The 27,499-nt window shown below is 50.5% G+C and overlaps 1 long non-coding RNA gene across 3 annotated transcripts; it reads left to right on the forward strand.

Annotated features, from left to right (window-relative positions):
* Positions 1-5,397: 5,397 nt before the first annotated feature.
* LOC138690571 (uncharacterized) lies at positions 5,398-24,948 on the forward strand. Of its 3 annotated transcripts, none has more exons than XR_011329368.1 (5): positions 5,398-5,786; positions 6,373-17,600; positions 18,192-23,002; positions 23,513-24,465; positions 24,647-24,948. It is a non-coding gene; the product is annotated as an uncharacterized lncRNA (long non-coding RNA). The 3 variants fall into 3 exon arrangements; XR_011329367.1 differs by having other exon boundaries at positions 6,373-14,804; positions 17,441-17,600; positions 18,192-24,465; XR_011329366.1 differs by having other exon boundaries at positions 18,192-24,465.
* The last annotated feature ends 2,551 nt before the right edge of the window (positions 24,949-27,499 follow it).

The following is a 27,499-nucleotide window of genomic DNA, read 5'->3' on the forward strand; positions in this document are numbered from 1 at the left end:
GAAACCTGCACTGCTTTGGGTACAGTGTCTTTGTTTCTGAAGCAGGGAAAAGAATTAGACTCAGACATCGTGAATTAATATCTTAAGTCAGTAAGTATAGTGATGACTATTAGTCCAACTGCACATCTCCTTATGGGCAACCGTATAGTTTAGCTTTAAGACAATATGCATGTTTAGCCTCAAACCTATCCAGGGTTTGGTACTATCAAGCATACTTTTTTCTGCCTTTTGATCTGATTCTTCCCTTTTCACTGCATTACTCCCAAGTTTTCCCAACCTTGGGACAATTATGGGTGTGAGTTCATCGGTCTGCTTTTAAAATTACCTTTAGTCAGAAGGAGGAGGGACCTCCTTAAGCAGATGTATGGAATAACTCTGTTATTACCTAATTGATTGGACAAGGAAAGTTAAGTGTGAAAATCTTCTTTATTGTCTGTATCCTCTCTCTAATTATCCCGTCTCAGCAAGAACATCTCCGAATGTCCGGTCCATAGTCCCTCTCTAATTGTTCTGCCTCAGCAACAATTTCTCCAAATGTCCAACCTGCTAATCCATCCCTTCCAGAGGGGTCTCGGCGTGGGGTTTCACAGTCAGCTTGAGCCGAGCAAAGTCCACGCTGATGTGGGAAGGGGGTGACCTCCCCCACCTCTCCCGCTGTGCCAGTGTCGGTGTCCGTCCAGCTGCCGGGACGTGTGTCCAGCTGGATTTTGTGCTGGAGAAAGGGGCTGAGACCGGACTGAGTCCACCCAGATGTTGATGGCAAGGGGGGGGAGGCTGCAGCACCGCTGTCCCCCTTCCCTGCCAGCTGTCCTGGGCAGAGGGATGTTAGTGGGGGGGGTCAAGGCACCATCTCCCACCCGTCCTAACCCCCGCTGCTGCCAGAGCACAGGTTGTCCTGGCCAAACCCCGGAGCAGGAGGTGGGAGCTGAACTCGTCTCTGCTCTGGCAGGCAGAGGGAGGAGATGAACTGCTCCGACGCTGACTTTTTCGGAGCCCGAGCCCTGGCTCTCGCCGCACGCCTGGCTACGGGCTCGTCCCGGCAGCGAGGCCCCGCGGCCGCTGCTGCGGAGGGGAAAGGGGACGTTTCCATCCTGCGCTCTCCTGCCTTCTCCGCAGGATGAGGGCAGAGACCGGGATGCTTTAAAAACAAAAACCTCCAGCCCGCAAAGGTTGTGCTGCTGGAGCGACGAGGCTGATTCACCGTCTGCAGTGGCAGGCGGCCACGGAGCAGCAAACCATATGGTGGAGCTGGGTGGGAGGAGGAGCGGGGTTCCGTGCTCACCCGCAGACCCTGGGAATATGTCACGCGAGGGTCCCCGGGCGGGATGACCTGCCCGGAGAACCTGCACGTCTCTGCCCTGTGGTCAGCCTTCAGCTCAGAATCTGTCCCTGGACCACGAGCGGTGGTTATTGCTTTGGAGGGATGGGCTGTGGGTCAGTGGTTGCAGGGAAAATCCCGCTGCTCGGCTCCTCCACATGCTGCCTGCAGGCGGGTGGATGGGTCCAGCATCAGGGGCTCAGCTGTGCTGGAAAAGGACACCCTCACCATCACCCTGGGCTTACACGGGGCCGAGCTTGTGCTCGTGTTCGCTGCGGGTCCCCGACCACCACGCTGTCCCCAAGCACCCTCCTCGGCATCCCCGACCTCCGCGCTTCACCAAACTGGAGGGTGGTCAGAGACCCGCACGGTTTCTCCCCATCCCCGCTCCCACCCTCCCTTTTCCCCGCTGGCGCCTAATTCGATTTCCTTCTCCCCAAAAAGCTCCCCATAGCTTGACCATTAACAAATGGACTTGGCCGGAGGCCTCGGCCACTGTTTGCATGCTAAACCTGCTGCTGCCGCTGCCTGCCAGCCGGACCCCGGGCACCCGCGAGCCGTGCCGGCGCTGCCAGCATCCCGCTTTCGGCGCGCCGCCGGAGAGCTGCCAAATCGCGGCGGCGCTGGTGCCAATTCAGAGAGAAAGGGGTGAGGGAGCCGCACACAAAGAGCGGTTTATAGCCCGGCCGGGCACCTGACACGGGGAGGAGGGAGGGCTGAGACGTGCTTAGCCCTGATAATCCCCAGTTTGAGTTTAATATATTATTATTTTTTTTTAATCAAAAGCACAGCAACAGCTGGGGCTGAGGCTTTCCAGGAGATGAACTCATGAACAACTGTTCAAAATAACTTTATTCGTACTGCTATTAGATCAGTCCACTGGGGAGCAACCAATTATTTTTGATTACTCAAGGCAGATAAGGCTGGGGCAGAGCTGAAAACCACATGCCGCAAGGGATCAAGGGCATCTCATGGCTTGGGCACATCAGCTGTGCTGCTCCCTGGCAGGTCACGGGCACCCAGCACCCATGGGAGCCCCCAGCACCCGTATGAGCGCCCAGCACCCATCCGAGCTCCCTCCACGGTGCTGAGGGAACGTGCCGGGGGAAGCACAGCAGGTTGCAGGTTTTTGCATGGGGTTTTGCAGGTGTGCACCGTGCGGGCGTGCAGGAGGCAGCAAGCACCCGTGTGCTGGGGGGGTATTTGCAGGCAGATGTGCGCCATTTCTGCTTAAAAACCAATTAACAGCAATGCTGCAGAGCTAATTAGCCTGCCCGAGGTTGGTCTGTCCATCTTTTTCATGAACCACGGAGGTGGTACGGCATCAGCACAGGGAAACATGAGGGGTTTGGAACAGGACAGGTCCCTTCCCAGCAGCCGAGATGAGCGATGCCGGGACTCGTGGTGCAGCAGTGCCTGCGGCAGCAGCGCCGGTCCCGTGTGCCCCTGCCCGGGGGAACGTGGCAGGGGTGCGGGCAGGGCAGTGCCTGGTCACTCACCCTCTTTCCATCCCGCAGACCAGACCTAAAGCACTTTCAGTCAGCTGAGGCCAATGCCGGACATTTTTGCTTTCCAGCATGACATCAAGCAAACCTGAGTGTGAGATCTGTTAGCCAGCAGGATAATCTCCTGAGGGAAAGAAAGGTGGAAGCTAAAACACTAAAAACTGGGCTGCAGAGAACAGCCTGCACTGGCCAGGAGACAGACTGCATGATCTAATAGGTCTTTTCCATTTCTCGCTCCTGTGATTCAAGAAGTCTTGTCACTAGGGATTTTTTAAAAATAGACTGGATGAAACAGAAGACGGTGGACGTAGGGTTCAGTCCTGCCTTGGCTGGGAGGCAGGTTGGTCTAACAGGACTTTTCCATCACGCTGTTCCATGATTAAGCGAGACAAGAAAAGAAAAGAAAAAGGAAATTGATAAACACAATAGTAATTCCATCCAGGGTTTGCCTTAGTCAGGTTATTATAATCCTGACATCATGTCTTGAAAAGAAGACTGGAAATAAATCTCTAGTAGATAATATCTGCTTGCTGAGGATGGAGAGGTGCACCAGACTGCCAGGGGCATGAGGAGTTAATGCCTTTGGTGGTCCTCTCCCCAAAAAGCTGTTTCTCCCAATTTCACTGGGTCTCAAACCAGCAACAGGGGTACATGTCTTCCAAGAAGACCTCACACCTTCTTCTGCCTGTGCTCCTCAGCCCTTCCTGCTAAAATCACACACACACACACCCTTCCAAAAAGCATTTTTCCGAAGGCATCTTGAGGTGGTTGGGAAGTTTATTTCCTGCCAGGTCATTTAATCAGGACAAACGCTGAGAAGTTTGGGTTTGGCTTCAGCTGTGGAGGTGAGCAGTCTCTGGACAGCAGTGGTCTCCCAGTGGATGCTCCACCACTGGGTCCACACGGGAGCAGGTCCTCGCCCACACTGCGAGCTCTCCGGGGAGAGCTTGGATTCGGACCAGCCTGAGCTATAGCTATTCCCGACGGCCTTGTGCTCCAGAGACGCAGCTCAGGTGAGACAGGATGTCTACGTGATGCAAATCAGGATTTTTTTCTCTCCCTTTGGCCACTACTGTGGATAGGTGTGAAAGACACGAGTGAGATCGCTCAAAAATGTGTCTTAGCCCGCAGACCCTTCTCCAGCCCTCACCGGCAGCACTGGGAACACAGAAATTGCCCTTTGAGGGGGGCAAATGAAATATTCTCCCTTTTTTTCCCTGAATGGTCTCCACTAATGGAAGGTCTCAGTCTGGAATTGATTTGACTCCAGTCACCAGAGCTGCTGCTACCGGGGATTTTGTAAGAGTCCACAAGGCCTTTAATCTTTCCCTCTACAAATAGGTATGATGTAAAACCCAAATCCTGACCACCTCGTGGTTAGGAGTCTTGTGGCACTTGCAGCCAGGAGTGCGAGCCCTGGGGTCCTGGCCGAACTCCAGACGAGGAATTTGTGTTCTGTCTCCGCGTCCCCTGCAGCTTCATCCGTGGAAATCGGAGCTGCTCCCGTCCATCCCGGCTGCTCCCGCCGCACCACGGCGCTCGCTGGAACAGCCTCCGCACCCTGCCCCAGGGAAGGATGCATTGCAGGGGCAGGGCTTGCTTTTTTGCTCATTTAGTTTCTTTAACAAGCGATTTTTTGCCTGTGAGCACACGCTCCACGGCTTTTCCACAAGCAGCCCCTGCGCTGCCTTCCTCCCCTCCTAGGGATGCTGCTTGTTGCTCTGATGCAAAACCCCGAACAAAATCCCACCCGTAAAGGAGAAATGCAGAGGAAGACACCCAGCCCTGCTGCACCCTCCAAAGTTCTGACCTTCTCCAGCCCAGGAAATTCCCTGGCTACATTCGGACCCAGCACAAGGCTGAGTGTCTCTGGGTTGAAACATGTTAAAAAAAAGTATTGCAATATTCAGAGAGCAAAGGTTTGAATATTGCACCCAGCAGTTCTCACACAGCATGTCTCTGCAGCCTTAGCAGATGGAAAATATATTAAATTATTTTTTTTTTCAAACAGCGGCCCAGTTGCTCACTCCAGCAAAGGTCATGATGCAGAGGTGGGCTATGTCAGCATCTTTATAAATCCCCTGTGTGTCCCCCGTTGTGATCCACAGGCGACAGTGCCCTCTAGCGCGGTCTGGCCCCCCCGGACTCCCCCCAACCCCCTTTAGCACCATGAAATCAGCAGCTTAACGGGCAGGGCCATGTGCGTGGCAGACCCCTGCCTACACACCCTGGCTGGCAGCACCCTCACCTGCTGTCTGGGGTTTCATTTTTATGGAAAAAATAAGGATCCTCAGCATCACATTTAATTTTTTTTTTTTTTATTTCACCCTCCTGCTGCTGGGTGCAGCCCTGACCCCGCTGCAGCCAGCATTGGTGTTTCTGCCCGGCTAAAGGCACCCGCTGGGGACCCCCAGCCCCGGTGATGGGCTCTGATGTTCTGGGGCTGCCCAGGGGTGCAGGCACGGCACCGCGGGCAAGGCTGGCACCGTGGGCGTTCCTGCCCACCGATACGGCCCCTCCAGTTGCTTTTGACACTTTGGTGCTCCTGTCCTCCCCTCCTTTGCCTTTGAGGGAGAGGGAGGGTGGTCTTCATGGACAGGGACATCCCCGGCGAAGCGCTGAAATGCCACACTAGTGGAGACCGGGCTGAGCCCACACAGAGATCACGCAGCTCGCGACGGGTGGGAGATGCCTTTTTTTGGATGCCAGCATCCAGCCCCACCAGTAATAAGGACACGGCTCCTGTCTCCCCATCTCTCTCCTCAGGATGTTGGGTCCCACCAGCCCTCATGCAGGTAAGGACCTTCAGTGATCCCCAAGACCACAGTGGGCACCTGGGGCTGCTCCTGCCAGGCTGGTTTCAGGGTGGAGGGACAAGGAGAAGTGGCCAGGGATGGGTTCACAGGTGGAGAAGCATCCAAGAAGCCAGCAGGACACATTTGGCTGGTCTTGAACCTGATGAGGTAAGAGCTGAGAAGAGCCCATCCTGCCCATGGGGTGCTGGTGGTGGGCGCAGAGAGGAGGAGGGCTGCTGGCTGGCAAACGAGAAGTACAGGGGACCGGGTGGGATTCCCCAGCTCCTCACATCAGACCTTTGACATGATCCTCTTCACAAATCAATCAAGGCACATTTTAAATTCCATTAAGGTTTCTGCTCTTTCCAGCTCTCTCAGGAGGCCTCTCTGTAGATGTTTAGAAACCCTCTTCTACTTTCCAGCCTAAGCATATTCATGGGCAGCGTTTTCCTCCTGTCTTCTCATGCCAATGCTGGAGTTTAACCAGCTCTTTCCTGCTCATCAGTGTTTGTAAGTAGCGATCCTACCCCATCTCAGGCCTCATTTCCCTGGGCATGACACCCCAAGGTCTCTGGTCTTCCCCAGGAGGTCCCACCATGGCTCAGGAAGGATGGGGATCATACATCGTTCTGGGTGATGCCTGGAGATATCAGGGAGTGTCGGTCTCGGGTGTTATCCCTGCCGGCCACCCCTGCAGGGAACTTCCATCTGCCCATCGCCAATGGGGTTTTTTTCCCTGCTCTTGTGCCTGCAGCTTCCACAGAGGACAAGGAGGACGAGGCGGGTGAGGTCTGCAGCCTACCGGATCCTGCACAGTCGTGGAGCAAGTCATGACCCCCCTTCTTTGGGCTCGGGCACTACGGCGTGCCCCATTACCTGCCCTCACCCTCAGTCTCTCCGAACCCAGGGTTACTAGGACACTGGCCTGGTGACCTGTGAGCATCCCTGGATGATGCTACACCTTTACGAGCATTTAATTTATTACACCTCCCACTAGCACTACCTGCCTTGCTCCACTTCTCTAGCTCAAAATCTCACCTGGGGATGAGAAGGGCTGTAGCCGTCTGTCCCGGACCACCAGGCGCCCACGGCCACCCGAGTCTGCACCATCCTGCTGACTGTGGGGCTTTCACAACAACCTCAGCCAAACAGCGTTATATTCTGCTGAGGAGAAGTCTGCGTTTTCTGCCTAGCTCTCTATTAAAGCAGTCTGGAAGTGAGGACTGAATGGTCCCGGCGTGGCACGAGCATGATGCAGAAAGTCCCTTTGCCAGAGCATCCCTTGGCTCTCCTACCTGGGGATGACGGAGGTGGGGAGGTCTCCAGGAGGGATATAGATGCAGATGTTTAATAACACCGGGACACGGGCAGGGTCGTTAGCGTTCACGGCTATCGGCGCTGTTTAACCACGCACACGTTTATTTTCCTTGGCTCTGACAGAGAAATGTGCTCCTCGAGGACTTTTCATTAAGCAAAAAATTTATGAGAGAGGATGAAAATTGTGTTTTACTGTCTGAGGTCTCGGTCAGTGCTGTTTCTTCAGACGTTTTAGTAATTCATCTTGGCAAGGACTGAGAAAATTTCTCCAGTGAAACAAAAAATTTAACTTCCACATTTGGAGTTGGTTGCATCAGCCGGTTCCGTCCCCGGCATGGACTGATGCCCGGAGTAATGACCTGATCCCCTGGGGATTCAAAACAAAAGTGAAACACCTCACAATTTATGTCCAGTGAAAAATAACGTGTACATGATGTAAAGTGTTATTGGGATTTGATGCTAATTTTAGTGGTCACCTTGGCTGCGTTTGAGGAAGTTGCCGGTGCTGCCAAGAGCAAATTTACCTGATGATGAATGAGGAATCGGAGCATAAAATAAATAAATATCAGCAACACCTTTTTTTTTCCTTCTTTTTTGGCAGATCGGTGTCATCCAAGGTCACACATTTGTGCAGTAGGAGAACTACTGCCAGAGCTTAGCACTTTAAAATCATGTTTAAGTAAAAAGAAGCATCTTTAAGCATTGGATTTAAAAAGAAAGACTGAAGCAGAGTCTTCCAAAAATTCTTGCCCATTGGTTACATTTTCATGTCGGCATTAATCTTCTTCCCTCCTTGTGCTCAGGCTTGGAAGAAGCTTGCTGTGAACTTCTGCAAAAATTCCTTGTTTTCCTCCTCGAAACCAGGCCTGAAAACTTCCGTGCCGGGTACCGACTGCTCTGTATTTGACCTTTTTCTCCTATTCATGGAAAAACTTTTGAAAAGTTGTGCTCTGAGATGGAGAAAAAGGAGGATTTTTTTTTTGACAAAATGCAACAAGCAGGAAAATCTTTTGTTTCCATCAGCAGTTTTCGGAGAGCGGGAACGGTTCCTGGCCAACTCTCAGCATAAACTCGAGCCAGGCTCTGCTCGAAGGGAGGCAGAAGTTCCCCGTGGAGAAGCTCATCCCAGAACGGCCCCAGGCAGGGGGTCGTCTCCGCTTCGCTCTGAAGCACGCTGGCCACCGTCAGAGGATGGATACTGGACCACAAGCCCGGGGGAAATACAGCCATTCCCACATTTTTATGATTTCTTTTAATTACTCCGGGCGGGAATTTAGAAGGAATAAGTGTTTTCAGGCTCGTGGTACTGCAGCAATGGGAACCAGAGCATCGGACGCACGTTTCTCCCCGTGCCTCCAAAACAACAGCACAAACCTTCCATGAGTTAAATATGCAAAATGGCTTGGGAGCAAATGGCAGGAGCCCTCCTGAAGTGACCCCTGGTCCCGTGGGCCCAGAGGCCAGCAAGTGTCACAGCAAGTGTCACTGCCTGCCTGTCCAAGCTGTTGCTAATTACTGAAAGCATTTTATTAAAAAAAAAAAAAAAAAAAGGGCAAAAAAAAGCAGGAAGTTCCCCCATTAAAAACTGCAAGTTTTATTTGTATATGATACCAGCCATTCTGTGGTTTTGGAGATGGCCTTTAAAGATGGGGGGGTTATTTTAGTTTTTACTTTTTCCCCCTCTCAAAAGAGCATCCGGAAAGGAGATGTGTAAGGTTACAGAAATAACACAACCTACAAAGGGAGGCAGGCAGAAAGTTTGTGTTACGTTAAGCAGGAGAGATGGGGCATAGCTGAATTTATAGCAACCCTCAGAAAAATGATAAATGGAAGCTGTAATTTTTATTGGGGAGGGGAGGCAGATCACGGGTGAGGGAAGAAAATAATAAAAAAAGCATAAATTAGAAACGTGGCTTGACGGTTGGGAGTAGAAAGCATTTGGCTTGTATACAGTGCGAGTTTCTTCTGGAATATGATCCAGGGCAGTGCATGGAAATTACCTGCAAAAAGATTTTCTATTAAGTCATGTTAGGGTGAACCTTCTCTATCACAGCTCCGTCGACCGATGCCCCAAGAGGGACGGCTGCGCTTTGCTTCCCACCGCTCCCAAACCCATCCTGCAGCAACCTCCCGCGCTCAGCTGGCCTGGGATGAGCTGCTCCGGGTTAACCAGATATTTAATATATACAGGATGAAATCCGTCGTGCAGTGCCGCTGCACAATTTAAGCCCAATAAAAGCCTGATGGGATGTTCTGTATTTCTCCTGATGGCTTTAGGAGAGGTTTTGCTGGCTGTCAGGCAGCTGCCTGTTTGTGCACCCATCCGGCTGCCCTGGGTGCTGGTCCCTGGGGTGTGGGGCAATGCGCTGCCCCTCGGGGCCACCGGCTTTCACCCAGCAAAGGGAATACCTGTACGGGAGCCTCCGTCGCTGGGAGACCATGGGAATGTCCGTCTGCACAGCCGGGAGGAATCCCAGCGCTCCAAGGATGATGCTTCTCTCCAGCCCTGGGCTGATGCTGCTCAGCACCTTGACCGCAGGAGCTAACGAGACCCCGGGTTGCCCCCGGCAGAGATGCCCTGTGGAATGACCCTTCCCCCCAACAAAAAAGGAGAAAGCAGGATGAATCCCAGCCCTACCAGACTGTGAGTTTATGATGGGCAGTGCCCAGTCCCCCACCTCTGCCCAGGTACCAATGCTTGTGCCCAGCCTGGAGCCCCAGGTCCCAGCCAGGTCCCAGATCTCCGTGGACGTGTCTGCACCACACGCGCTACCAGAGCCCCTTGGCCGCAGTGTCTTGTGCAGAACATCTCTTCTTTCCTTGCTCTGCGTTTTGAAAGGATGAGCGTCCCTGGAGGATTTTATGGCTTGCCATATGAACAGAATGACTCCAGGTCTGCATGAGCGAATAAAAGGAGCGGGAACGAACCGAGCATCTTTCCATGACACATTTCCACCCACAACATGTTTCCCAAAGAGCAGCAGACTCGCAGTGCCCCAGACTTTCCAAGTCTTCTCCTGACAGCCAAGTTTGTCTCTAAACCTGCCTGGTTTCTTTGGGTTTGAGTCCATCTACCGATGCCTTTTTTTGATGCCAGAAATGCCTCCGCGAGCCAAACTTCCCTGGTAATTGTCCTTTGGATTAGTTTGGAAAATTGCATAAGCCCTGGGTTAGAGCTGGCTGCGTCTCTCATCCGAGTGCCTAAGGCTTCATGGGGCAAAGACTAAAGAGCTGCGAAATGCAGAGATATAACAGATGTTGACATGTAGTGAAAATACTAGACGCAGGAGCCTAAGATAATAAATCTGAAAAATTAACACATAGGAGAACGAAAAAAGGAGCAATATGTTTTGGTAATCATTCTGAACTGCTGAACCCTTCTCCTGCAGTTCAAAAATCTCTGGTATTAAGCAGATGTCATTCAACCAATGATTAACACATTACCGAATTTCTCCAGTCGTTTAATAAAAGTTTTACATAACATGCAGGTAATTGCTTCCAAATGTCAAGGTAACAATGTGGGCTTCTATGGATGGCATTGTTTCCAGCATCAGGTGAAAACCCCTCTTGTTACCTTGATATCAGGCGAAGTCCCACTGCGAAGACCCCGCGCCCGGCCAGCTGCTTTTCCCGTCACTCCTCCGAATGCCAGAGACAAAGAAACAGGCTGAGAAGAGTCAAAGCCTTCGATCTGGGAATGATTTCTTCCCTTCAAATGTCTGTACAGGCAGCAAATAGGCCTTGTGCTCCAAAACTGGGGCACAGGTATACATCTGTTCTGTGATTTGTTTTTTTGTTTTGGTTTTTTTTTTTACTTTTCTTGCTAGAAAGTCTCATCACTGCTGAGAGCAAGGAGGTGATGGAAAGAACAGGGTGAATGGGAAGGTCTAGGCAGCAGTGATGGGGTGTTGCTCTTCACAGCAGCCTTTGCCCTGAACCCAACCCATGCTTAAAATCTGAAATCATCCATCGTGAGATCAGGAAAAAAGTCATCCCAAGCAGTTTATTTGCTGAGGAACTGTCCTGATGTACAGCTGGGGGTACTTGCTTTGCACCGGTGCAGGATCTCGCTTGTTATTTCAGTGTCAGCGCAGGAGTGAAGTGGAAGTGTGAGAGTGATGGATGCTCAGGGACAGGGGAGCCTGACAGGCTGCAAACTCTGTGCAGACTCAGAGAATTGCTGGCTAACGGCTTTCAAGGCTGCAAATGAGCTTCCCAAATTATTAGAGCTGGAGAACAGGATACCTTTAAAACAACCAATCTGTCACGAGACATATCCTGTATCTGTCAGAGGCCAGCGTGACTCCGTTGGGGGAATCCGTGACAAAAATCTAGGGAGAGCTGTAAAAAATGCATGTTGATGTGGTTGTTTTGACATGACATTTCTTTTTAGGCAGCCTTAAGTGATATCTGCTGCCACTGGAGATAGCACGTGCCATCTCTGCTAACCAGCATCTCCACGATGCCTCTCACTGCTGCTGAGAAAGCAGGATTGTCCTGCGGTCTTGCAGAAGGAGAGAAGACATGTCCAAGGTGCAGACGCTGTCAGTGCAGTGCTCGGTGGCAGACCTCAGACAGCCCAGACCCCCAGGAACACGGCTGGGTTGTTTCATCTCTGTGTACTCCAGTTCCTCACCTGTGGAAGAGGGATTATAGCAGCGCTGACCCTTCCCGGACACCTGCGAGCACAGGTCTGTTGATGGCTGGGGATGCACAGGTAGATTCACTGCAGGGTGATCCTCATGTGGTATTAATAGCTGATGCCACCACCAAGACCCAGGTCCCACGTCAAGACCTTGGGCCCATTTTGGGTGCTTGAAGGTAGGTGCCTGGTCCCATTTAGGTGCCTTGCAGGACCTCACCTGGCCTCCAGCTGCTCTTCCAGCAGGCTCAGGTGTCCCGTAGATCCTGGCAGCCCCATGGTTTGCCCTGAGACCCCAGAGCATCTCACGTGGCACCAGACGGATACCTCTGTTTAGGGCCCTGAATCCCACCCTTGCTCCCCTGGAGGGTGGGTCGCACCCAGTGGTGACCGCTGCCCTTGGGTCTCGTTGGTGGCCACCTTCATGCCATGGGCTGACGGGGGCCACCGTTGACAGCACCAGCACTGGGGTTGACTGTGGAGGCTTTCCCACACCTGGGAAGTTTGGGCCTATTCCCAGCACCACTGCATATGTCAGCTGCTATGGACAGAATGATTTATGGACACATTATTAAAACCATATTTTCAGCCTCAGAGTATGAGGGAACCAGTGGGTGGTACTGGAGGCAACATGCCCAGGGAGGATGGGGGTGTTCCTCAGACCACCTGGCTTCTCAACAGAGATGAACAGCAACAAGGTTGGGTAACAGGCTGGCCCAAAGCACCGGAGAGGAGATGCTGGAGCAGGTCTAGCCTTGCTCAGGAGGAAAAGATTAGCCAGGAAACATCTCCCACCTCCTCCCGCCCTTAATGTCATTCATCAGCTGCTTCTGCTCTCCATCACTGTCAGGCACTGAATTTCTGCACGTGGATGGGCTGCTCAGAGACAGGGGAGATGGTAACACGGTGTGGGGTGAGGGAAGCAGATGCAAATGATGGTGAACTGATCCCACCATACGCTTTCTGCAAGGGCACACCATATGAGAGTTACTGACGCGCCCAACCTGCCGGTGAGCAGCGGGGTACGCTTGGCATCTGGAGGGCTCTTCTCAGATAAGCTCATCACAGTATCCAAGCAAATATGTGGAAAACATTTGCAGGGCACCTGCTCTCACACCTGGAGACCTTCTGCCTTCACCTCTTTGAATGATCAGCTGCGCTCACTCATCACCTCTGGGACCTGGCCCTGCTCCTCCAGACCTGCTCATCACCCCATGTCAGATGGGTCCCTCCTGCCTTTTAAGCAGACGAGAGCACCATATGATTTCATGGCCATGCCAGCACGGTGTGCACCTGCCTGGAAAGTGCTCAAGCACTTCTGGTGCCGGGTGCGTGGTGAGTACTGGGGCAAGATCAGAGACGTGAAGGGAAACGTGCTGAAGCACAGCCCTGGGATGTGGAGGGAGGAAGAAAACAGGATGGCAGCAGCACCACTGGATTTCCAAGCCTGGAAATAATTTTGAAAAAATATGATTTTTTTTTTTTTAAATAGGAGCATTTAATCTTTTTTATCATGTCCACATCAACTTTTATCATGAGTGAAAACCCAGCTCTTTTTTGTGGTTTTTTTGTGGCTTTATGAAGACATAAATCTGTGGATCTTGGTTCCTGCATGTCCTCACGAGACTCCTAGAGATATCGGTGTGCTCCAGTGATACCAGGTATTTGCTCTCCAGCTCCAGTGCTTTACCAGCCCACCAGAACAAATCCCAGTTGCCTACCCTCCACTCCAAAGTCCCTGAGTTCAGAGAAGTGAGGACACACCAGATGGTCTGGCACAGCCCAGTGGTGGGAGCCAGGCTGGGGAGACCAGGGCGACGGCTGGATAAAGCTCATGGAGACGGCTGGTTTGCTACCTTGAACTTGTTGGGCTTTTTCTTATTGCTAACATCTGTGGTAGGGCAAGAGGTGTGGAGGATCTACCTGTCTGTGGGCTGCAGAGCGGAGGTGACCTTTCCACGGGCCAGCACCGAGCAGCTCGGAGAGAGCGGGGCTGTGCGATGCTGAAATGGCCTGGCAGGAGGTCTTTAAATTGCTCGATGGCTCTGTACTGAAAAGCAATACCTGCTGAGATTAAACTGTTTGGCCTCCTTCCCCCTGTCTCCAAGGCAAACATAGACAGTTCTATTCATACCCACAAGAAATACATATTTCAGCATTTGATTCTTTTTGTGTGTGCTTTGTTTTATCTAGCGCCATGGAGCTTGGATGTCTTTTTCATCTCATATTGTGCTTTGGATGCAGCCTCTTTTATTCAGCGCTCTTGCTGCCTTCATAAAGAATAACAGCGGCAGTTGTTGTTTTTTCCCCTGGAGCATGGGCTGCTGTAAACCAAAGGGAAACTTCTTGCTGAAAGAGGGAGAGAGCAGGCAGGACACTGCCGTATCCATTTCCACACCAGAGCTGCAGCCCTGCAGACCATGCCGTTTGGCTTTCTCAAGCCTTCATGGAGAGCAACAAATTGTCCTATAAAAATTCTTTTCTTGAATTTTATTTTTCTAAGGAGACAGGGCCAACTTGTAAACTTGGGACTAATCTCCTACTTCTTAAATGGACAGCAAAGTCCAAGATAGAAGCCGTGGCACTGAAATATAACGGGGTCTATGGATTCTGCCTCTCTCCCTCCCTAAATGTGCATCTGAAGCCTCCTTTTCCTGGCTGTGGAAATCCGTTTTGTGGCCTTTGCTAAGCCCCATCTCGTACAACCTCTCAGCAACTGTCATAAAGCAGAAAATCTTGCAAGGACATTTCTGCTTATCTTCCAGTTGAAGGGGGACAAGAGCTGCTGGCCCAAGTGCCAGACTTGAAGGATGTGGTCCAGCCTCACCTCCGTTTCCCCATGAAGGTAATTTGGGGTGAGGATGGGAACTGCTGCCCCCAGCCTCTTCCTCTCCACACCCAGTTTGGAAGTCATGCTGTACGTGTACCAGACAGCCAAAGGTGCGTGAGCCCTGTCCCGAGGTATCATCCATCTTGCTGTCGGTGGCTGTGCTGCTCACATCTGTGCTTCCCCCTGCTTATGCCATTAGCTCCGCAGCATGGCCCAGGAACAAGTGCAGCCGGGGTTTCAGCTCCGCAGGTCACCAGCTGCTGATAAATCGCTTTCCTGGAGATCAGTCGCTTCCCCTTTGCCATGCGAAACGCCTGGGCTGCCTGCATGGAACAGTTCTGCCGGACGCCGGGGAGAGGTCCCCATCGTGGTCATGCTTGAGACGCTCTGAAAAACAGTAAGAAAATAAGGGCCCCATGTTCAAACCAAGACAGGGGAAAGGCTGGGGAGGGGGGACGACATCTGGGCACCCCCCTTTTCACTCCTTCTTCCTCTTCTTTTTTGCTCCAGCCTTGCTCTGTGCCTGGAGGTGGACAACATCCAGGGCAATGTGTGTTTGGGGCTGTCTAAGATGCAACAAAGAACCTCCCATAGGTCTCAATTATACAGATCCTCCCATTTTAGTTATTTCCACCCTAATTATCAATAACGTGCTAAGCAGAAATGTCTTCATCCGGAAACCTTTAGGCACTGGTTCCCAATCATCGAGCTTGGATTATCTTCCAAACTGGGTGCTGCAAACTACACCATCCTTTCCCTGTTGGGTCTACTGCCGTGGTGGTTTCCAGTGTCCATGAGCGATGCTGGAAGCAAGAACATCTTGTGGCAATATGTTGCCCTTGGACCTTGAGTTGGGAATCATGGGGTTTAAGGCATTTGAAATCTGTGTCTGAAATTTGTGACTCGTGTCATGCTCTGACCTGAGAGAAGGGATGCTTTGAACTGGGGTTGCTCTATGAGTTAAGCAGAGCAGCCCTCCTGGGACCCACAGTGTCTGGGAGGCAGTGGCCAGCAATACCCTTCCCAGCTCTACGATCTGGTCCTTCACACACAGGTAAATACCAAAACTTCTTATTTTTTTTAAACAGATGAGCCTCTCTCTGTCTTGGGCTGTGTGTCTGCCCAAAAGTGGGGCCAAGGCTGCTCTCGCTCCTGTTTCCCCAGAAGCAAAGAGCTAGGTGAGGGATGGCTGGTACCATCCCTGCTAACGGAGCTGCAAATCCAACCCTCCGGCACTCAGAGCGGCGGAGGCAGGATGGGCAGGGTTGGGAACAGCATCTCTTTGGCCACATGCATCTCTTCAGCTGCACAGACCACCGAAGACAAATGAACTGGAGGAAGCATTTCCTCTGCCGAAGGCTGACACCCGGGAGGTTTCTGTTCACAGTGTAGGTCAAGAGTTGAAAAATGAAGAAGAAAGGAAAACAGATAGAAAGATCCATCTTCCCTTATAAAATCCCCAGAGCAGGGGGCATTTGGAAGTCATTTTTCACTGAGCTGTTTCTGGCCCTTTAGCAGACATTATTCTCTACTCAAACCTCACAGTTTGGGACATGGGGAAGCGCTTGCCCTCCATCCTCGTGGTGTTGGAAGAGGAGCATTATCCTGGGTGCAAGACACCTAGCACCTTCCTCTGAGGCTGGGCTCCACCGTGATTTGGGCTTTGGGGCAAGGCGGAGCCCAATGCATGCTGAAAATTGCTCTGTTCCTCCCCCTAATGCATTTCAAATGCATTAGGGCTGAGATGCAAAAAGAAATGAGTGGCTTGGATTTGCTGGCATTAATGCACAGGTTAAGAGGGACAGCTTTTAAGGGGGAAAACCCATGCAAGAAAACAAAGGAGAACTTCAGCATGGTTAAAGGAAATCTAAATAAAATGCCTTTCTGGAAGGAATTCAAGAAAATTATTTTCCTTCTGTGTTTCTGTCTCTCTTCTTCTGGCTTATAAAAACACCTTGGCTCGGATATTACATCAACCTCTGCCTTTTATTAAAAACCCCTGCTCCGGTTGTGCAGATTTCATGCTGTTACATGAAAGTAAAATTTTATGACCAGAAGCTGAAATTAGGAAGGAAACTTTTTTTTGTTGTCGTGGGTTGGATTTTGTTGGTAGTCATGAGGGTTTGTTTATTTTTGCTTTTTCTAAAGCGCAGCCAACTCCTCCGGGTCTCAGCACTCTGGGCTTTTTGGGGGATGCTTGTTCCAAACAGGTGCTAACGTGGGAGAAGCTGAGCCCTGGACAGAGCAAGGGGATGGGTGATGTCCTCCCTCCGCTACTGTGGTTGCCTTCAAGCAAGCAGGGTTTTCATGGCTGTTTCAGAATAGGATATATGCATGAGAGAGCAAATGCGTTTCATTGCATGGGACACAGGTCCTGGGTGTCCGGCCTGGAACAGTCTCGTGTTGTGAGCATAGTAACCAGTGTGAGCTATTCCCTCCTCCCAGACTCCTCTGTAAATCCAGATCTGATGGATGGTAGTTTGGTTTGAGCCCGTATTCAACACCAGTTGCTTGTTGATTGGGTAGTGCCAGCAGACTTTTTTTTTTTTTTTTTTGCCATCTCTCACTTTTTAAATGTAGTACTACTGTTTTTCCATTAACTCCTCCCTCCCTGCTAAAGAAAACTATGGGAGGATGAAAAATGTTCTAAAAGGTCATTTGGTCCTTCCTTCTTGGGTGAGCTACAGTGAACCCGAGGAGTTACTACATCTGAAGATGTTAAAAGAAGAGTTGCATGGGATTAGATGAAAGTTATAGCTATGAATTCAGTATTGGTTTCTTGGGGGACCTCGGCAAGGCGGCTTTGCATCTCCAGGATCCATCCCCACAGCCCCTGTTGCTCCCCAGCCCTTGGGACGGATTCAAAGACCCCTGGGCTGGTGGGAACAGCCATGAGGGGCCATCCCAGCCAGCCCAGCTGTGACTCGAGGCTGGGGACCTCTCCGGGCACAGCTTCTGCTGGAGCACCTTGGGGATGGAGCAGCCAGAGGACGTTTCGGGGGACTTCAGGGCACGGATCTCCTCTCCCCGCAGGTCTGGGAGCGGAGCTGGGCTCCTGTTGCATCCCCGCTCCAGAGACACTCGCCACGGTTGGGATGGGGGATGTAGGTCAAGCCCCATGGCCCCTCCGTTTCCTTCCAGCCCAAATGTCTGTGCAACCTACTCCTGCCCTTGGAAGATTTACGGAGCAGCAGTAAGTATTTCACCAGCTCTTTATTAATAATGCAGCAATAAAAAAGGTGCAGCCTTTCTTCCCAAGGACTCGCAGAGCCCTTAATAATCCAAGGAGGGATTTGGCTCCCCCCAATAGATAGTTTACTGGTGGGCATGCTTTACAGCCCCTTTGTTAGAGCAGGGCTGTTCCCCCATCATCAAAGTGCGAACTGAGGCTCTGTGATGGGCTAGTCCATAAATCTCTCCCCTCTAATCCTTTCCTTTCTACTATTTGCAAACTGGGGGAGGAGGGGGTGGACTGGACTAGGCAGGCCAAAGCTTTAACCCTTTGTGCTTTTGGGGATCTTCTTCTGAGCAGAAGACGTCGGTGTGTGGATGGAGGGCTGTTCCACAGCAGCCTTTTAGAAGCAGGTAGTTATATTCAGCAATTAAACCCCAAATGACAGCTTAAAGAGCTCCTTTGGAAGTTTAATAAGTCCACCACTGTATATAAGAAATAAATCTGGCTGCATTACAATCACTTCAAACTACTTAAGCAATAAATGCAGAACTCTGCTCTTATTCATCCATTACGTGGGTAATGTTGCTTCACTCCTCACTTGGTTTCCAGGGCTGGGATGCCAGAGGAGGACGCAGCTCAGCATTTGGAGCCAAATTAACACTGCAGAGATCACCGGTCTGTGGTAGGGATGTGGAGTGATCCAGTGCTTTGGTCTGGGGCCACCTTGAGTCTGAGGCCGAAACTAAACACTTGTAGGCTCTGTGGAGGTGAAACCATCTGCGTCAAATGCCAAAATCTGCTTTTGCTGTGTGGCTGGTGACGTGTCAGGCTCTTGAAAGAGGCGTTGCATCCTGGCTACCTGAAGGCTGATCCCAGATGCAGAGGTGATGGGGGAACTAGGTCAAGAACAAGAGGGAGGATGGTGATTTTGGTCTTCAGCCGTTTGTGCAAAGACCTTCGTCAAGGCCAGGTTTTGATAGACTGGACTGACACTGTCGTGTTGTGACACCAAACCATTTCTTGGTCACGAGTGGATTTTTATCTTCCCAGTGCCCGCTGGAGGTCGGGAACAGGTATGAGCTCCATCGGTGGTCACCTGAGGTTCTCACAGGGAATCTGGGAGCAGACCTTGCAAGGCATTCAATCTGCTAAACCAGGCTTTCCAACCCCTCCTGGCCCCGTTACCTTAAACCTGCCCACTCTGGGATACCTCCATGCCAAAGAGAGACAGGAGCAAGCCCAGGGCAGGATCCGGCCAGCGAGGGGCTGCCTCCTTCCCTCCTCCGCCTGCACACATCTCCATTTTTTAGGCATTGCAACAGTTGAAAAATGAACTTTGTGTCCATTTTATCATAAAAGATCCGGGGCTTTTTAAGCCCAGCTTTATAAACAGTGATGAAAGGTCCTGCAACGGGCAGAGGTCTGCTTTTGAAATTGAACAAATTGTCGTTTTATGGTTCCCGTGTGTGGGGGGTGCTGTAAATCTCCGAGCATTTAACGCATCTGTTCTTTTCCAACCACGCTACCAGCGTCTCAAGGAGGAGAGGGAGAAATATCTGACATTTCCTGACATCGGCTGCTCTCATGGCCCCTGGGAGTTCCTCAGGAAAGTTTTTAAAGTAATATTTATGGATGATCATGGTGAATCAGGCCCTAAAAGGTACAGAGAAAGGACTGTTGTTCATTAACATTTGGAAACTGTGCACTGTGGATTTCCCTGTGGAGGGGCAAAAGAAATGGAGTGAAAGTGAAATAGCTTTCGAGTTAATCCAGATCTTTTTTAACATTATTGTTGTTGGTAAAAATCGGAACCTTATTTTGGATGAAGAAAAAAAAAAAATCAGAAGTACATTTTTGGGATGGTTTTCCTCAAAATGGTTTTTCTTTCCAAAATTCCATAATGAGTTCCCTGGTAAAGATATTTAGCCTTACTGATATTTGGATACGTGGTTGAGTTTTGGTCTTTGTTCACACACATCTTGATACTAAACCAACAATATATCCGCTCCAGCTAATAACCTAGGAATAACTTCAATTTGGTGGTTTTTCCTGAAGATAACTTTCTTATTGCCACAAACCATTTAGTTTCAATTTGATAAAAACATTCTTAAAGCTTTGCACTCACAATGGCTTTAATGTGATGTTCTCCAAGTTAAACTTCCCCATTTCAGTAAATAACAGATCTTTCACCGAGGCTTGTAAAATCCCTCAGCAGTTACTCAGTATTAATTACTCAAGTTTTATGAATAGGAAAACTGAGCACAGGAGGAGGGATAGTTTGGTACAGTGCAAGTAGAATAGCAACCTGGGGTTTCGACTTTCAGTGCATTTTCCTAAGGGCAACGCCGGTGCCCTTGTGAGTCCGTTAAAAGCCTCCTATAGACTTCATTGATAAGACAGACTCCCTAGAGGTGAGCCAGGGTTTGTCCTTCAACGTGTTTATGTAAAGTACCTTCGGAACAGATTTATTCAAATGAATGCATGGAGAAGATAAGGCCACATGTGTTCTTTGAGCTAGCTGTTTCTTTCAGTGTAATGTCTTGAGGCTTATCTGAGATTAGAATTAGCCAGAGAAAGAGAAAATTAGGGTATATTGGCAAAACAGCATACAGATTCCTCCATAATCCCCAGGGTTTGAATTTCTTAGGACTTTTGATGTGACCCTGCATGTCCTGCTCCCAGAAGGGACCACAAGACTCCTGCGGCTCCCAGCATCTCCCTGTGTAGGGACGGCATTTCCTTGGGGTTTTCTAGCCATGGTGTTGTGCGGGCGGGCAGAGGACCCAAGCTAATGATGGATAGGGTGCATGGGGTACACAGTCCAGCGCTGCAACGACAGGGTCAGCAGCAGCCACATCTTATTGATATCGGTGAACCTACACCGGGCTAGGCTGCCACCCTGATGGTCCAGGTGCTAGGATCAGTGGACAAAGCCTCTGAAATTCAGCTTTGAGTCTCTTTCCATAAACATGGGATGGTTTCAGAGTAACTGAGCCTCTGCATGAAGCGGTTTTGATGTGCAGAGTCATGCGGATGCAGAGGTGTGCATACCCACACAGACTCCAGTCATGATTTCCAGGGAGCAGCAGCTGGTCCACTCCTCTTTTCAAGAAGTGATGTGCCTAACAGATGCAAAACACCGGGAACAACCGGGTAGTAAAAAGAAAGTGCTTCCTTCTTATTGTAAGACATCCCACCTTTGCAGTGCGTGCCGGAGCTGTGGTACCTCTGGCGTTCCTACGTGGGGGTGATCAGCAGCCAGAAGGACCTACTTGCACACCTTCATCTACAAGCAAAACCCTCCGGCGAGGAACTGCTCTCTCCTCTGCTCGACTCCGTGTGTACTTGGCACAAGTCAGGAGGTGAAGAGCTCAGCCCGGGCAGAGCAAACCTCTCCTCCGAGTGCCTGCGATACCGGGGCCCCAGAGAGGTGGCAGGCAAGAAGACGATGATTTTTGCTGAGCTACAGCTGCTCTACCCCGTCCTCTCGGGAGTGGGACGAGGAGGGGGGTGCAAAGCCACAATGACTTCACCAGCAGCGCGAGGGTAGGATGGCGTCCAGCTGATCCTTGCAAAACACCCTGCCGAGCGTGCCGGCCCGCGGGCACGCTTCCCGGCTCCGAGCGTGCCCTGCCATCGCACGGTCCTCACTTGAGTCACTTATAACCCAATACTGGATCGTTAACACAGGCATCAAAAAAGGGGGTTTTTTGCTTTTCAGTGACTTCATGAATCCAAGACACTGCCAATTATCTATTATTCATGGCATTTAAAATGTCAACACCTCCCTCCCAAATGAAAATGGAGTTAAAGGTCCTGTGCTTCCCTGTGCCCCTTGCTCTCCCCTCGTCCCACAGTGGGGCCGTGGAGATTGGCCTTTTAGGAAGCGGCCAAAGCAATCTTGCCTCCTCTGCTCAGCTAAATCGTATTTGCAATTTAGGACCACGGCCTTGTGATCCTGCACCCAGCACGTGTGGTGGGACCTGGGGCAGGGGGAGGACCTGGGGACAGGTCTGGTGGGGACCCTGGTTTAGCTGTTCCTCAGATCTCTTGCTGCAGCTCACGAGCTATTGGGGAACAGCCGTGTTTGGTCCGTGGTGGTCTGTTCCCGGTCTGTCCAGTCCAGAGGTATTCAACCCCAGAGTAGGTGCTCTAACTCTTTGCTCATGACTTCCATGTGTTTCCAACATCTCTGTTAAAAAGAAACCTCCATCTCTCCCCCTCGTTTCCTTTTCGCTGAGACTCTGCTTGGAACTTGCATAAATCTTGCCCAAAAATAACACTGGCCGCTCTCCCAGCTGTGGGCGTCGTGACTTCTGCACAGGGAAGGGAAGGCTGCGATCTGATTCGTTTCATGGCAGATTTCGGTCAGCTTTGGCACCCCTCCATCCTTGCTGGTACCAAATTTACAAGGTTCCTCTTTCCAGCTTTTCACTCTTCTCCTGGGCTTACCTCTGCCTCTCTGAGGCCTCGTCTCTGGAAAGCCACGGTGTTTTCTTGGCACAGCTGCCTGCAAAACGTGGCACAGACAAACCAATAAAAGTAGCCAATAAACTCGGCGAGTTCTGCAAGTGGCCAAGGCAGCGCTGCTTCCTTTGGGATGACATTAAAATGCAGCAGAGAGGATGAGACTCGGATCCTTTTCTGTTTGTTTCCCAGCCGATATATGATTTTTCCACTGGTGCGAGAAGAGTTCTGAGAAATTTTTTTACAAAGGAAAATAGTTATAGGGACAACTGCCACGGGTGCCGGCAGGCTCAGCCTGGGGTCCTTACTCTGTTAAGCAGCCTCTAGGTCAGTGGTGGCTAATCAAAACTGGAGTGAAAACCAAGAGCCTGATGCCCAGCTTGTGCAAATTTGTCAAACTCTAATGATTTTAATGAGCTTGATATCCACAGATCACCTGTGCTGATAGCTCCCTTGCATGCTTCTGGCGGGAGGCATTATAAGGAGAAGAAGGGCAAGTTGTTCCTCTTGGAAGTCCTTCCACCTTCTCTGGGCAGAAAGGAAGGACACTGAGGGACCTGAGCCCTGGCTGATCCATGTGGGTTGGAGGACCTTTGAGACAAGTAACTGGCTTGGCTCTCTGGTAGTGTGGGTTATCTTCCTACCCAAGCAGGGTAAATCAGGAGCTAAATGTACTGAAATGGTGGGAATGACCCATCAGCCCATCATAACAGCCTGTGCCATGGGGAAACAGCAGCAGGAGAAGTCCTGGGAGGCTGGCAAGGGAGCCTTGACCCTGCTTCGAGGCTCCGGCCAGCCTGGAAATGCAATATATTGCTGGTTTGCAAGAGCTCCAGGAGTGACCTGCTTGTGCGGTGCTGGTGGGGCCAGCCGTAGCCTTCTGGGATGAGGGAAACGCTGCTGCTGGCTGCAGCCCTGCCGAAGATGAGGGACATCCTTTGAGCCCAGCTACAGTAAGTCACGTAATCCCCCAGGGCTGAGACCCCGTGTGGGACCCCGGCTCCAACTCGAGACACAGTGACCCCCACTGACAGTGATGACTTGTGTTAACTTCAGCAGGAAAACTGCTTTTCTCTCTCCCCTGGGTATGTTGATTCCCTGTGCTTGTGGTGGGAAGCAGGGACCCTTCCCTCTGTTTGGGAGCCCAGAAACCTCCTCTCTTGGCCAACCTTTTGTCTTGGTACAGTCCTGGCCTCTGCACTGTATTAATTTAAGATGCTGTGAAGTGAGAGGGGTGGGGGATGCTGTCTAAAACTTGTTTGGAGCCTTTGCTGGATAAATCCCCGTGGAATTTAATTTAAACGAGCTGACACCAGTATGAATCATGCCAGCATTACCAGCTCTTGAACACTTCCTACCAACTGCCTGCAGCGCTCTTGCTTTCTTTAGTAAGACTAAAAGCATCTAAAACTGTTTAAGACCTCTGTCCTAAAAGGATACTTTTTTTCTCCTTTTCACCGTAGGAAGAAACAACATCTGCTATAAAAATCTGCTGGCCAGGGGCAGTGGGAGCGGATACCACTTATCACGGTTTGGCTATTGGAGGCAGCGGCTGGTTCCCAGCAGAAAGTGCCTCAGCCCGGGCCCCGTGATCGTGGCGTATACCGAAGCGGTGTCTCATCTGTCTGCAAGCTGCACAGATTGGATGTACACAGAGAGGATGGAGAGCTAGGGAAAAAAGAAAGGACACAGGGAACTGGATAGGAAGGAGGAAGAAAATGAAAGAAAGACTTCCAGGAAAGGGAAAGAGACAACACTATATTTACAAATATGTACCTGGACTTAAGTGAAGTCTCCTACATGCTGCTGGGACACAAAGTCAGGCTGCTTTATAGTAAAGCAAAGTCTGTGAGGTAGCGTGTCTGTTCCTGGGCTTTAACTGAAGAGTGACATCTCTGAAGAAGCAGGAAAGTGGTCAGGAGTAAGCATGAAACATGTAAGATTGCAGAATTCAAAAGGATAAACATTATTTGATACCTTATTTATAGGGCACCACAGGGGAAAGGTAAAGGTTTCAGAAAAGAAAGAAGCACTTTAATTTTATCTGGAGATTTTCCAACAATAAAATCTAATCCATCATTCTCTCTGTGTGACTGCTCTTAATGAAAATTTAGAGGCTGTGACTGAAATTTAGAATTCACAGGGGATACTATTAGGAAGATGTCTAGCAGCTATGCAAAACCTGTTATATCATAGCCCCTGCCAAAGGCCGGGGAAGAGTGGAGTGTGAAATGGACAGCTTTTAATTTGGCGTGCCGAGGCTCCGCAGCGCCCAGCCTTCCTCTCCCGGGTGGCGGCAGTGGGACCGCTTGGGACCCGCGGCGGCCGTCCGTCCAGTGGGCTCTCACCGGGGATCGGCTCACCGGGTGACAGCCGGGCTCCAGCGACGGCAGCGGTGTCGTCGGTTTCGAAAGAGGTGAGATTTGGCCCCTTTACATTCACTTTTTACCCAAAGCACCTTGCTCACCCGATGTTAGTCCCTCAGTGGTGATGAGAGCCGTAGATCTCCTCTAATGCAATCTCTACGTTTCTTGCCCGGATTTACCGATTGCAGTTAAGAGCTTTCCAAAAAAGAACAAAACTATTTTTTTGCACAGTGTTTTCTTCCAAGACTGAACGGAGGAGGCCCTACGGTGAGGCAAGGTCTGTCGGACACCCTCACGAGAAGGACGTCCTGGCTACCTGACGGGCTCGGTGGGGGTTGCAGCTCTGCTGCACGCCGTCCTTGGCCACACGCCTTGCTCCCAGACCAACACCAGGACTGCACCGCTCGGCCAGCAAAAAGGTATTGCCAGCGCTTGGTGGGATGATAGGTGTGTTTTCCCGTTCATCGCTTGGACGGAGACTGTTCAAATCCCTTGCACGTGAGCCAGGCAGCCTCAGTTATTGCTGGGTATTGAACGTGCACGCTGCCCGGGAACCACCAGGGCCATCAGCCCATGCTTGGTGCTGCACAGAGCCAAGCAGTGCCTTTCAGCCGAGGGTGACCGGGAGGGGAAGGCTGACCATCTCTAATCATTACCAATCCTCCGCACTTTAGTTTTAATCAAAGCGGATCACTAGACTGTTTCCAATACTTTTTAATGGGCAAAAAGGGGCTTCGATTATAAAGACAATAATGTTAAATTATTTAAGGGCCTGGATGTACATCATGAATCAGTTTAATATCACAGTCACTGCCAATTACTCAACTGATTCAAAATGAGACTCCATCACAAAATGTTAAATCACAGGATAAATCTGTCCTGGGAAGGGCTTTAGTAATCAAAATTCTCTCAGAGCAGAAAAAGCTTTTCTAAAAGCATGGGGGGAAAAAAGGTTACAGCTTAAGCCAGACATTATATAGTAATGCCAGATGTTAAACAGTTGACTTAAATTATTGGCAACTATCGAATGCAAGATACTAATACTACTGGTTGCAGAGCTATGCCACCAAGTTTGTAATCTGTGGAATGGGCTTAAATATTCCTTTAATTTTCTGCCTATGGATAAGAGGCAATTTGGATTAGCTTCCGCAGAATAATAACCTCCTAATTCTCAGCAGATGAGTATAAGCCTTCTGCAACATCAAAAAAACAAGACCATGCTTAATATGTAACCTTTAATGGCATATGTTTTCAAATTATACAACTCCATTGGACCTGTGTAATTAAGCACCAGAAATGCCTGAAACCACTCTGCCTGCCTTGCAGACAGCAGAAGGCACCTAGATAGTCCCTTGCTCCCAAATGCAGAACAAAACATCCAAAAAAGTGTTCACAAATTTGCACATCAATCTTCTCTATCCCAAAATTTGCTTTGTAAAAATGTTGCCATGAATCCCTGCAGCTGGAGAACGCCGATACCCCAAGATCACTTGGAGCAGGGGCTCGCTCCATACCCACCTGCCCATTTGGGTTCTCAATTTTTCGCAGTGGCTCTACCTTATTCCCCCTCCTGAGTGCACTCCTCCTGTCCCACATCACCCATCGTATCACTGTTTGTCCAGCAGGATCTGGGGGCCAGGACTGACACCTATTTATTTATTTGTGCAGCACCTAACCTGGCATGTATAATCCTTTATAACTCCAGCCAAGTGTCCTGCAACAACCCTCCTGCGTGGCATCAGTGACTTCTTGCCATCTGTGGCTAAAGAAAATGGGATCTGGGTGCCTCCTGACTCAGTCCAGGACCAGTGGGGACCACCTCGTCCCCCGAGCAGCTCGGGCACGCATCTTTTCCCGCTGGCCTTGGAGCACGACCGCGAGACTGGGCACCTCATGCCTTGCAGAATGAGATTTGTTCTCTCTCTGTGCTGGGCTTGGGATATGTTAGAAATAAATGGGGCAGAGTCACAGCTTGGCCCGTTCTCCAGCCGATCGCTCGTCACCGTGTGTGTTGTGCAAACGGTGAGACACCCCAGGGCAGTCACAAACCTACATGGCCCATGAGCTCCCCGGAGGCACGAGGACAGCCCCCAGCCTGACCCGCTTGCTGCGAACTGTCATAAAATGTCCTGGAAGTCTGGGCTCAGGCTGAGGTAACAAAACTCAGCTGTTCAGATGAGCCAAAGCTCCCACATTTGCTTTTGGGTTTGGTTTTTTTTTTTTTTTTTTCCTTTTTCCTTGATACAGAGCTGCAAGCATTTGAGAGCGTGGACAGCAGGGCTGGGTTTGTCCCTGCCTCTGCACCAGGAGGAACGTCCTCGCTCAAAGGCTGGAAGATGGGTGAAACGGCGGTGAGGAAAGGGTCAAAACACATCCCCCCAACTGCGAGCAAAAGAAAAATGTTGGCAGAGCAAACCTTGCCACAGGAATAAAAGGTTGTCCTGACTGTTCATATTACTCCACATGGGGTGAGTAAAACTGTCGGTCGGACTGAAGCGTCTGATATACAAAGGGGAATAAAAACTCATTAAAGGTCTAAAAGGAAACCCTATTAAAATACCAAATATAAAACGGAGGAGACTTGATCACCCTAGTGCTAGAGAAGTGTCAGGGTTCGAATGAACCTGACTTTTTTTTTCTTTTTTTTTTTCCTGAAAGCAGAGGAAATGTGTTTTGTAGAAAGCCAGGTGGGATGAGGGGCAGGTAGAGTGTCAAAGAGCACTGATAATATTTCAGGGCCTCGCTAGGAGCCTGAAATACGAAGGGGATTTATTCGGCTTTCGGCAGGGAGGAGAGTGCTAGCAGATTTTTGAAGGCATTCCAACGAGGTTCATATTCATCTGTTTCTTAAATTGAGAGCTCTTGGCTGCCTCTGTGCTGAGGTAGGGAGCATCTCCACCTCTCCTCTCTCCCGCTCGGGACGCAGGCTGGCTCATAGCCGAAGGTGAATTAGCGCCGGTGAGTCCTTGTGATTCTCCTGCCCTGGCCCGGCTGTTGTCCCCCTGAAAAGCCAACAAACCAGACCATTTTTACAGGGCCTGAAATACCCTGAGAACGGTCTTTCTCACGGCATCTAATTTCTAC

This window comes from Haliaeetus albicilla, chromosome 22 (assembly GCF_947461875.1).
Source record: "Haliaeetus albicilla chromosome 22, bHalAlb1.1, whole genome shotgun sequence".
Lineage (NCBI taxonomy): Eukaryota > Metazoa > Chordata > Aves > Accipitriformes > Accipitridae > Haliaeetus > Haliaeetus albicilla.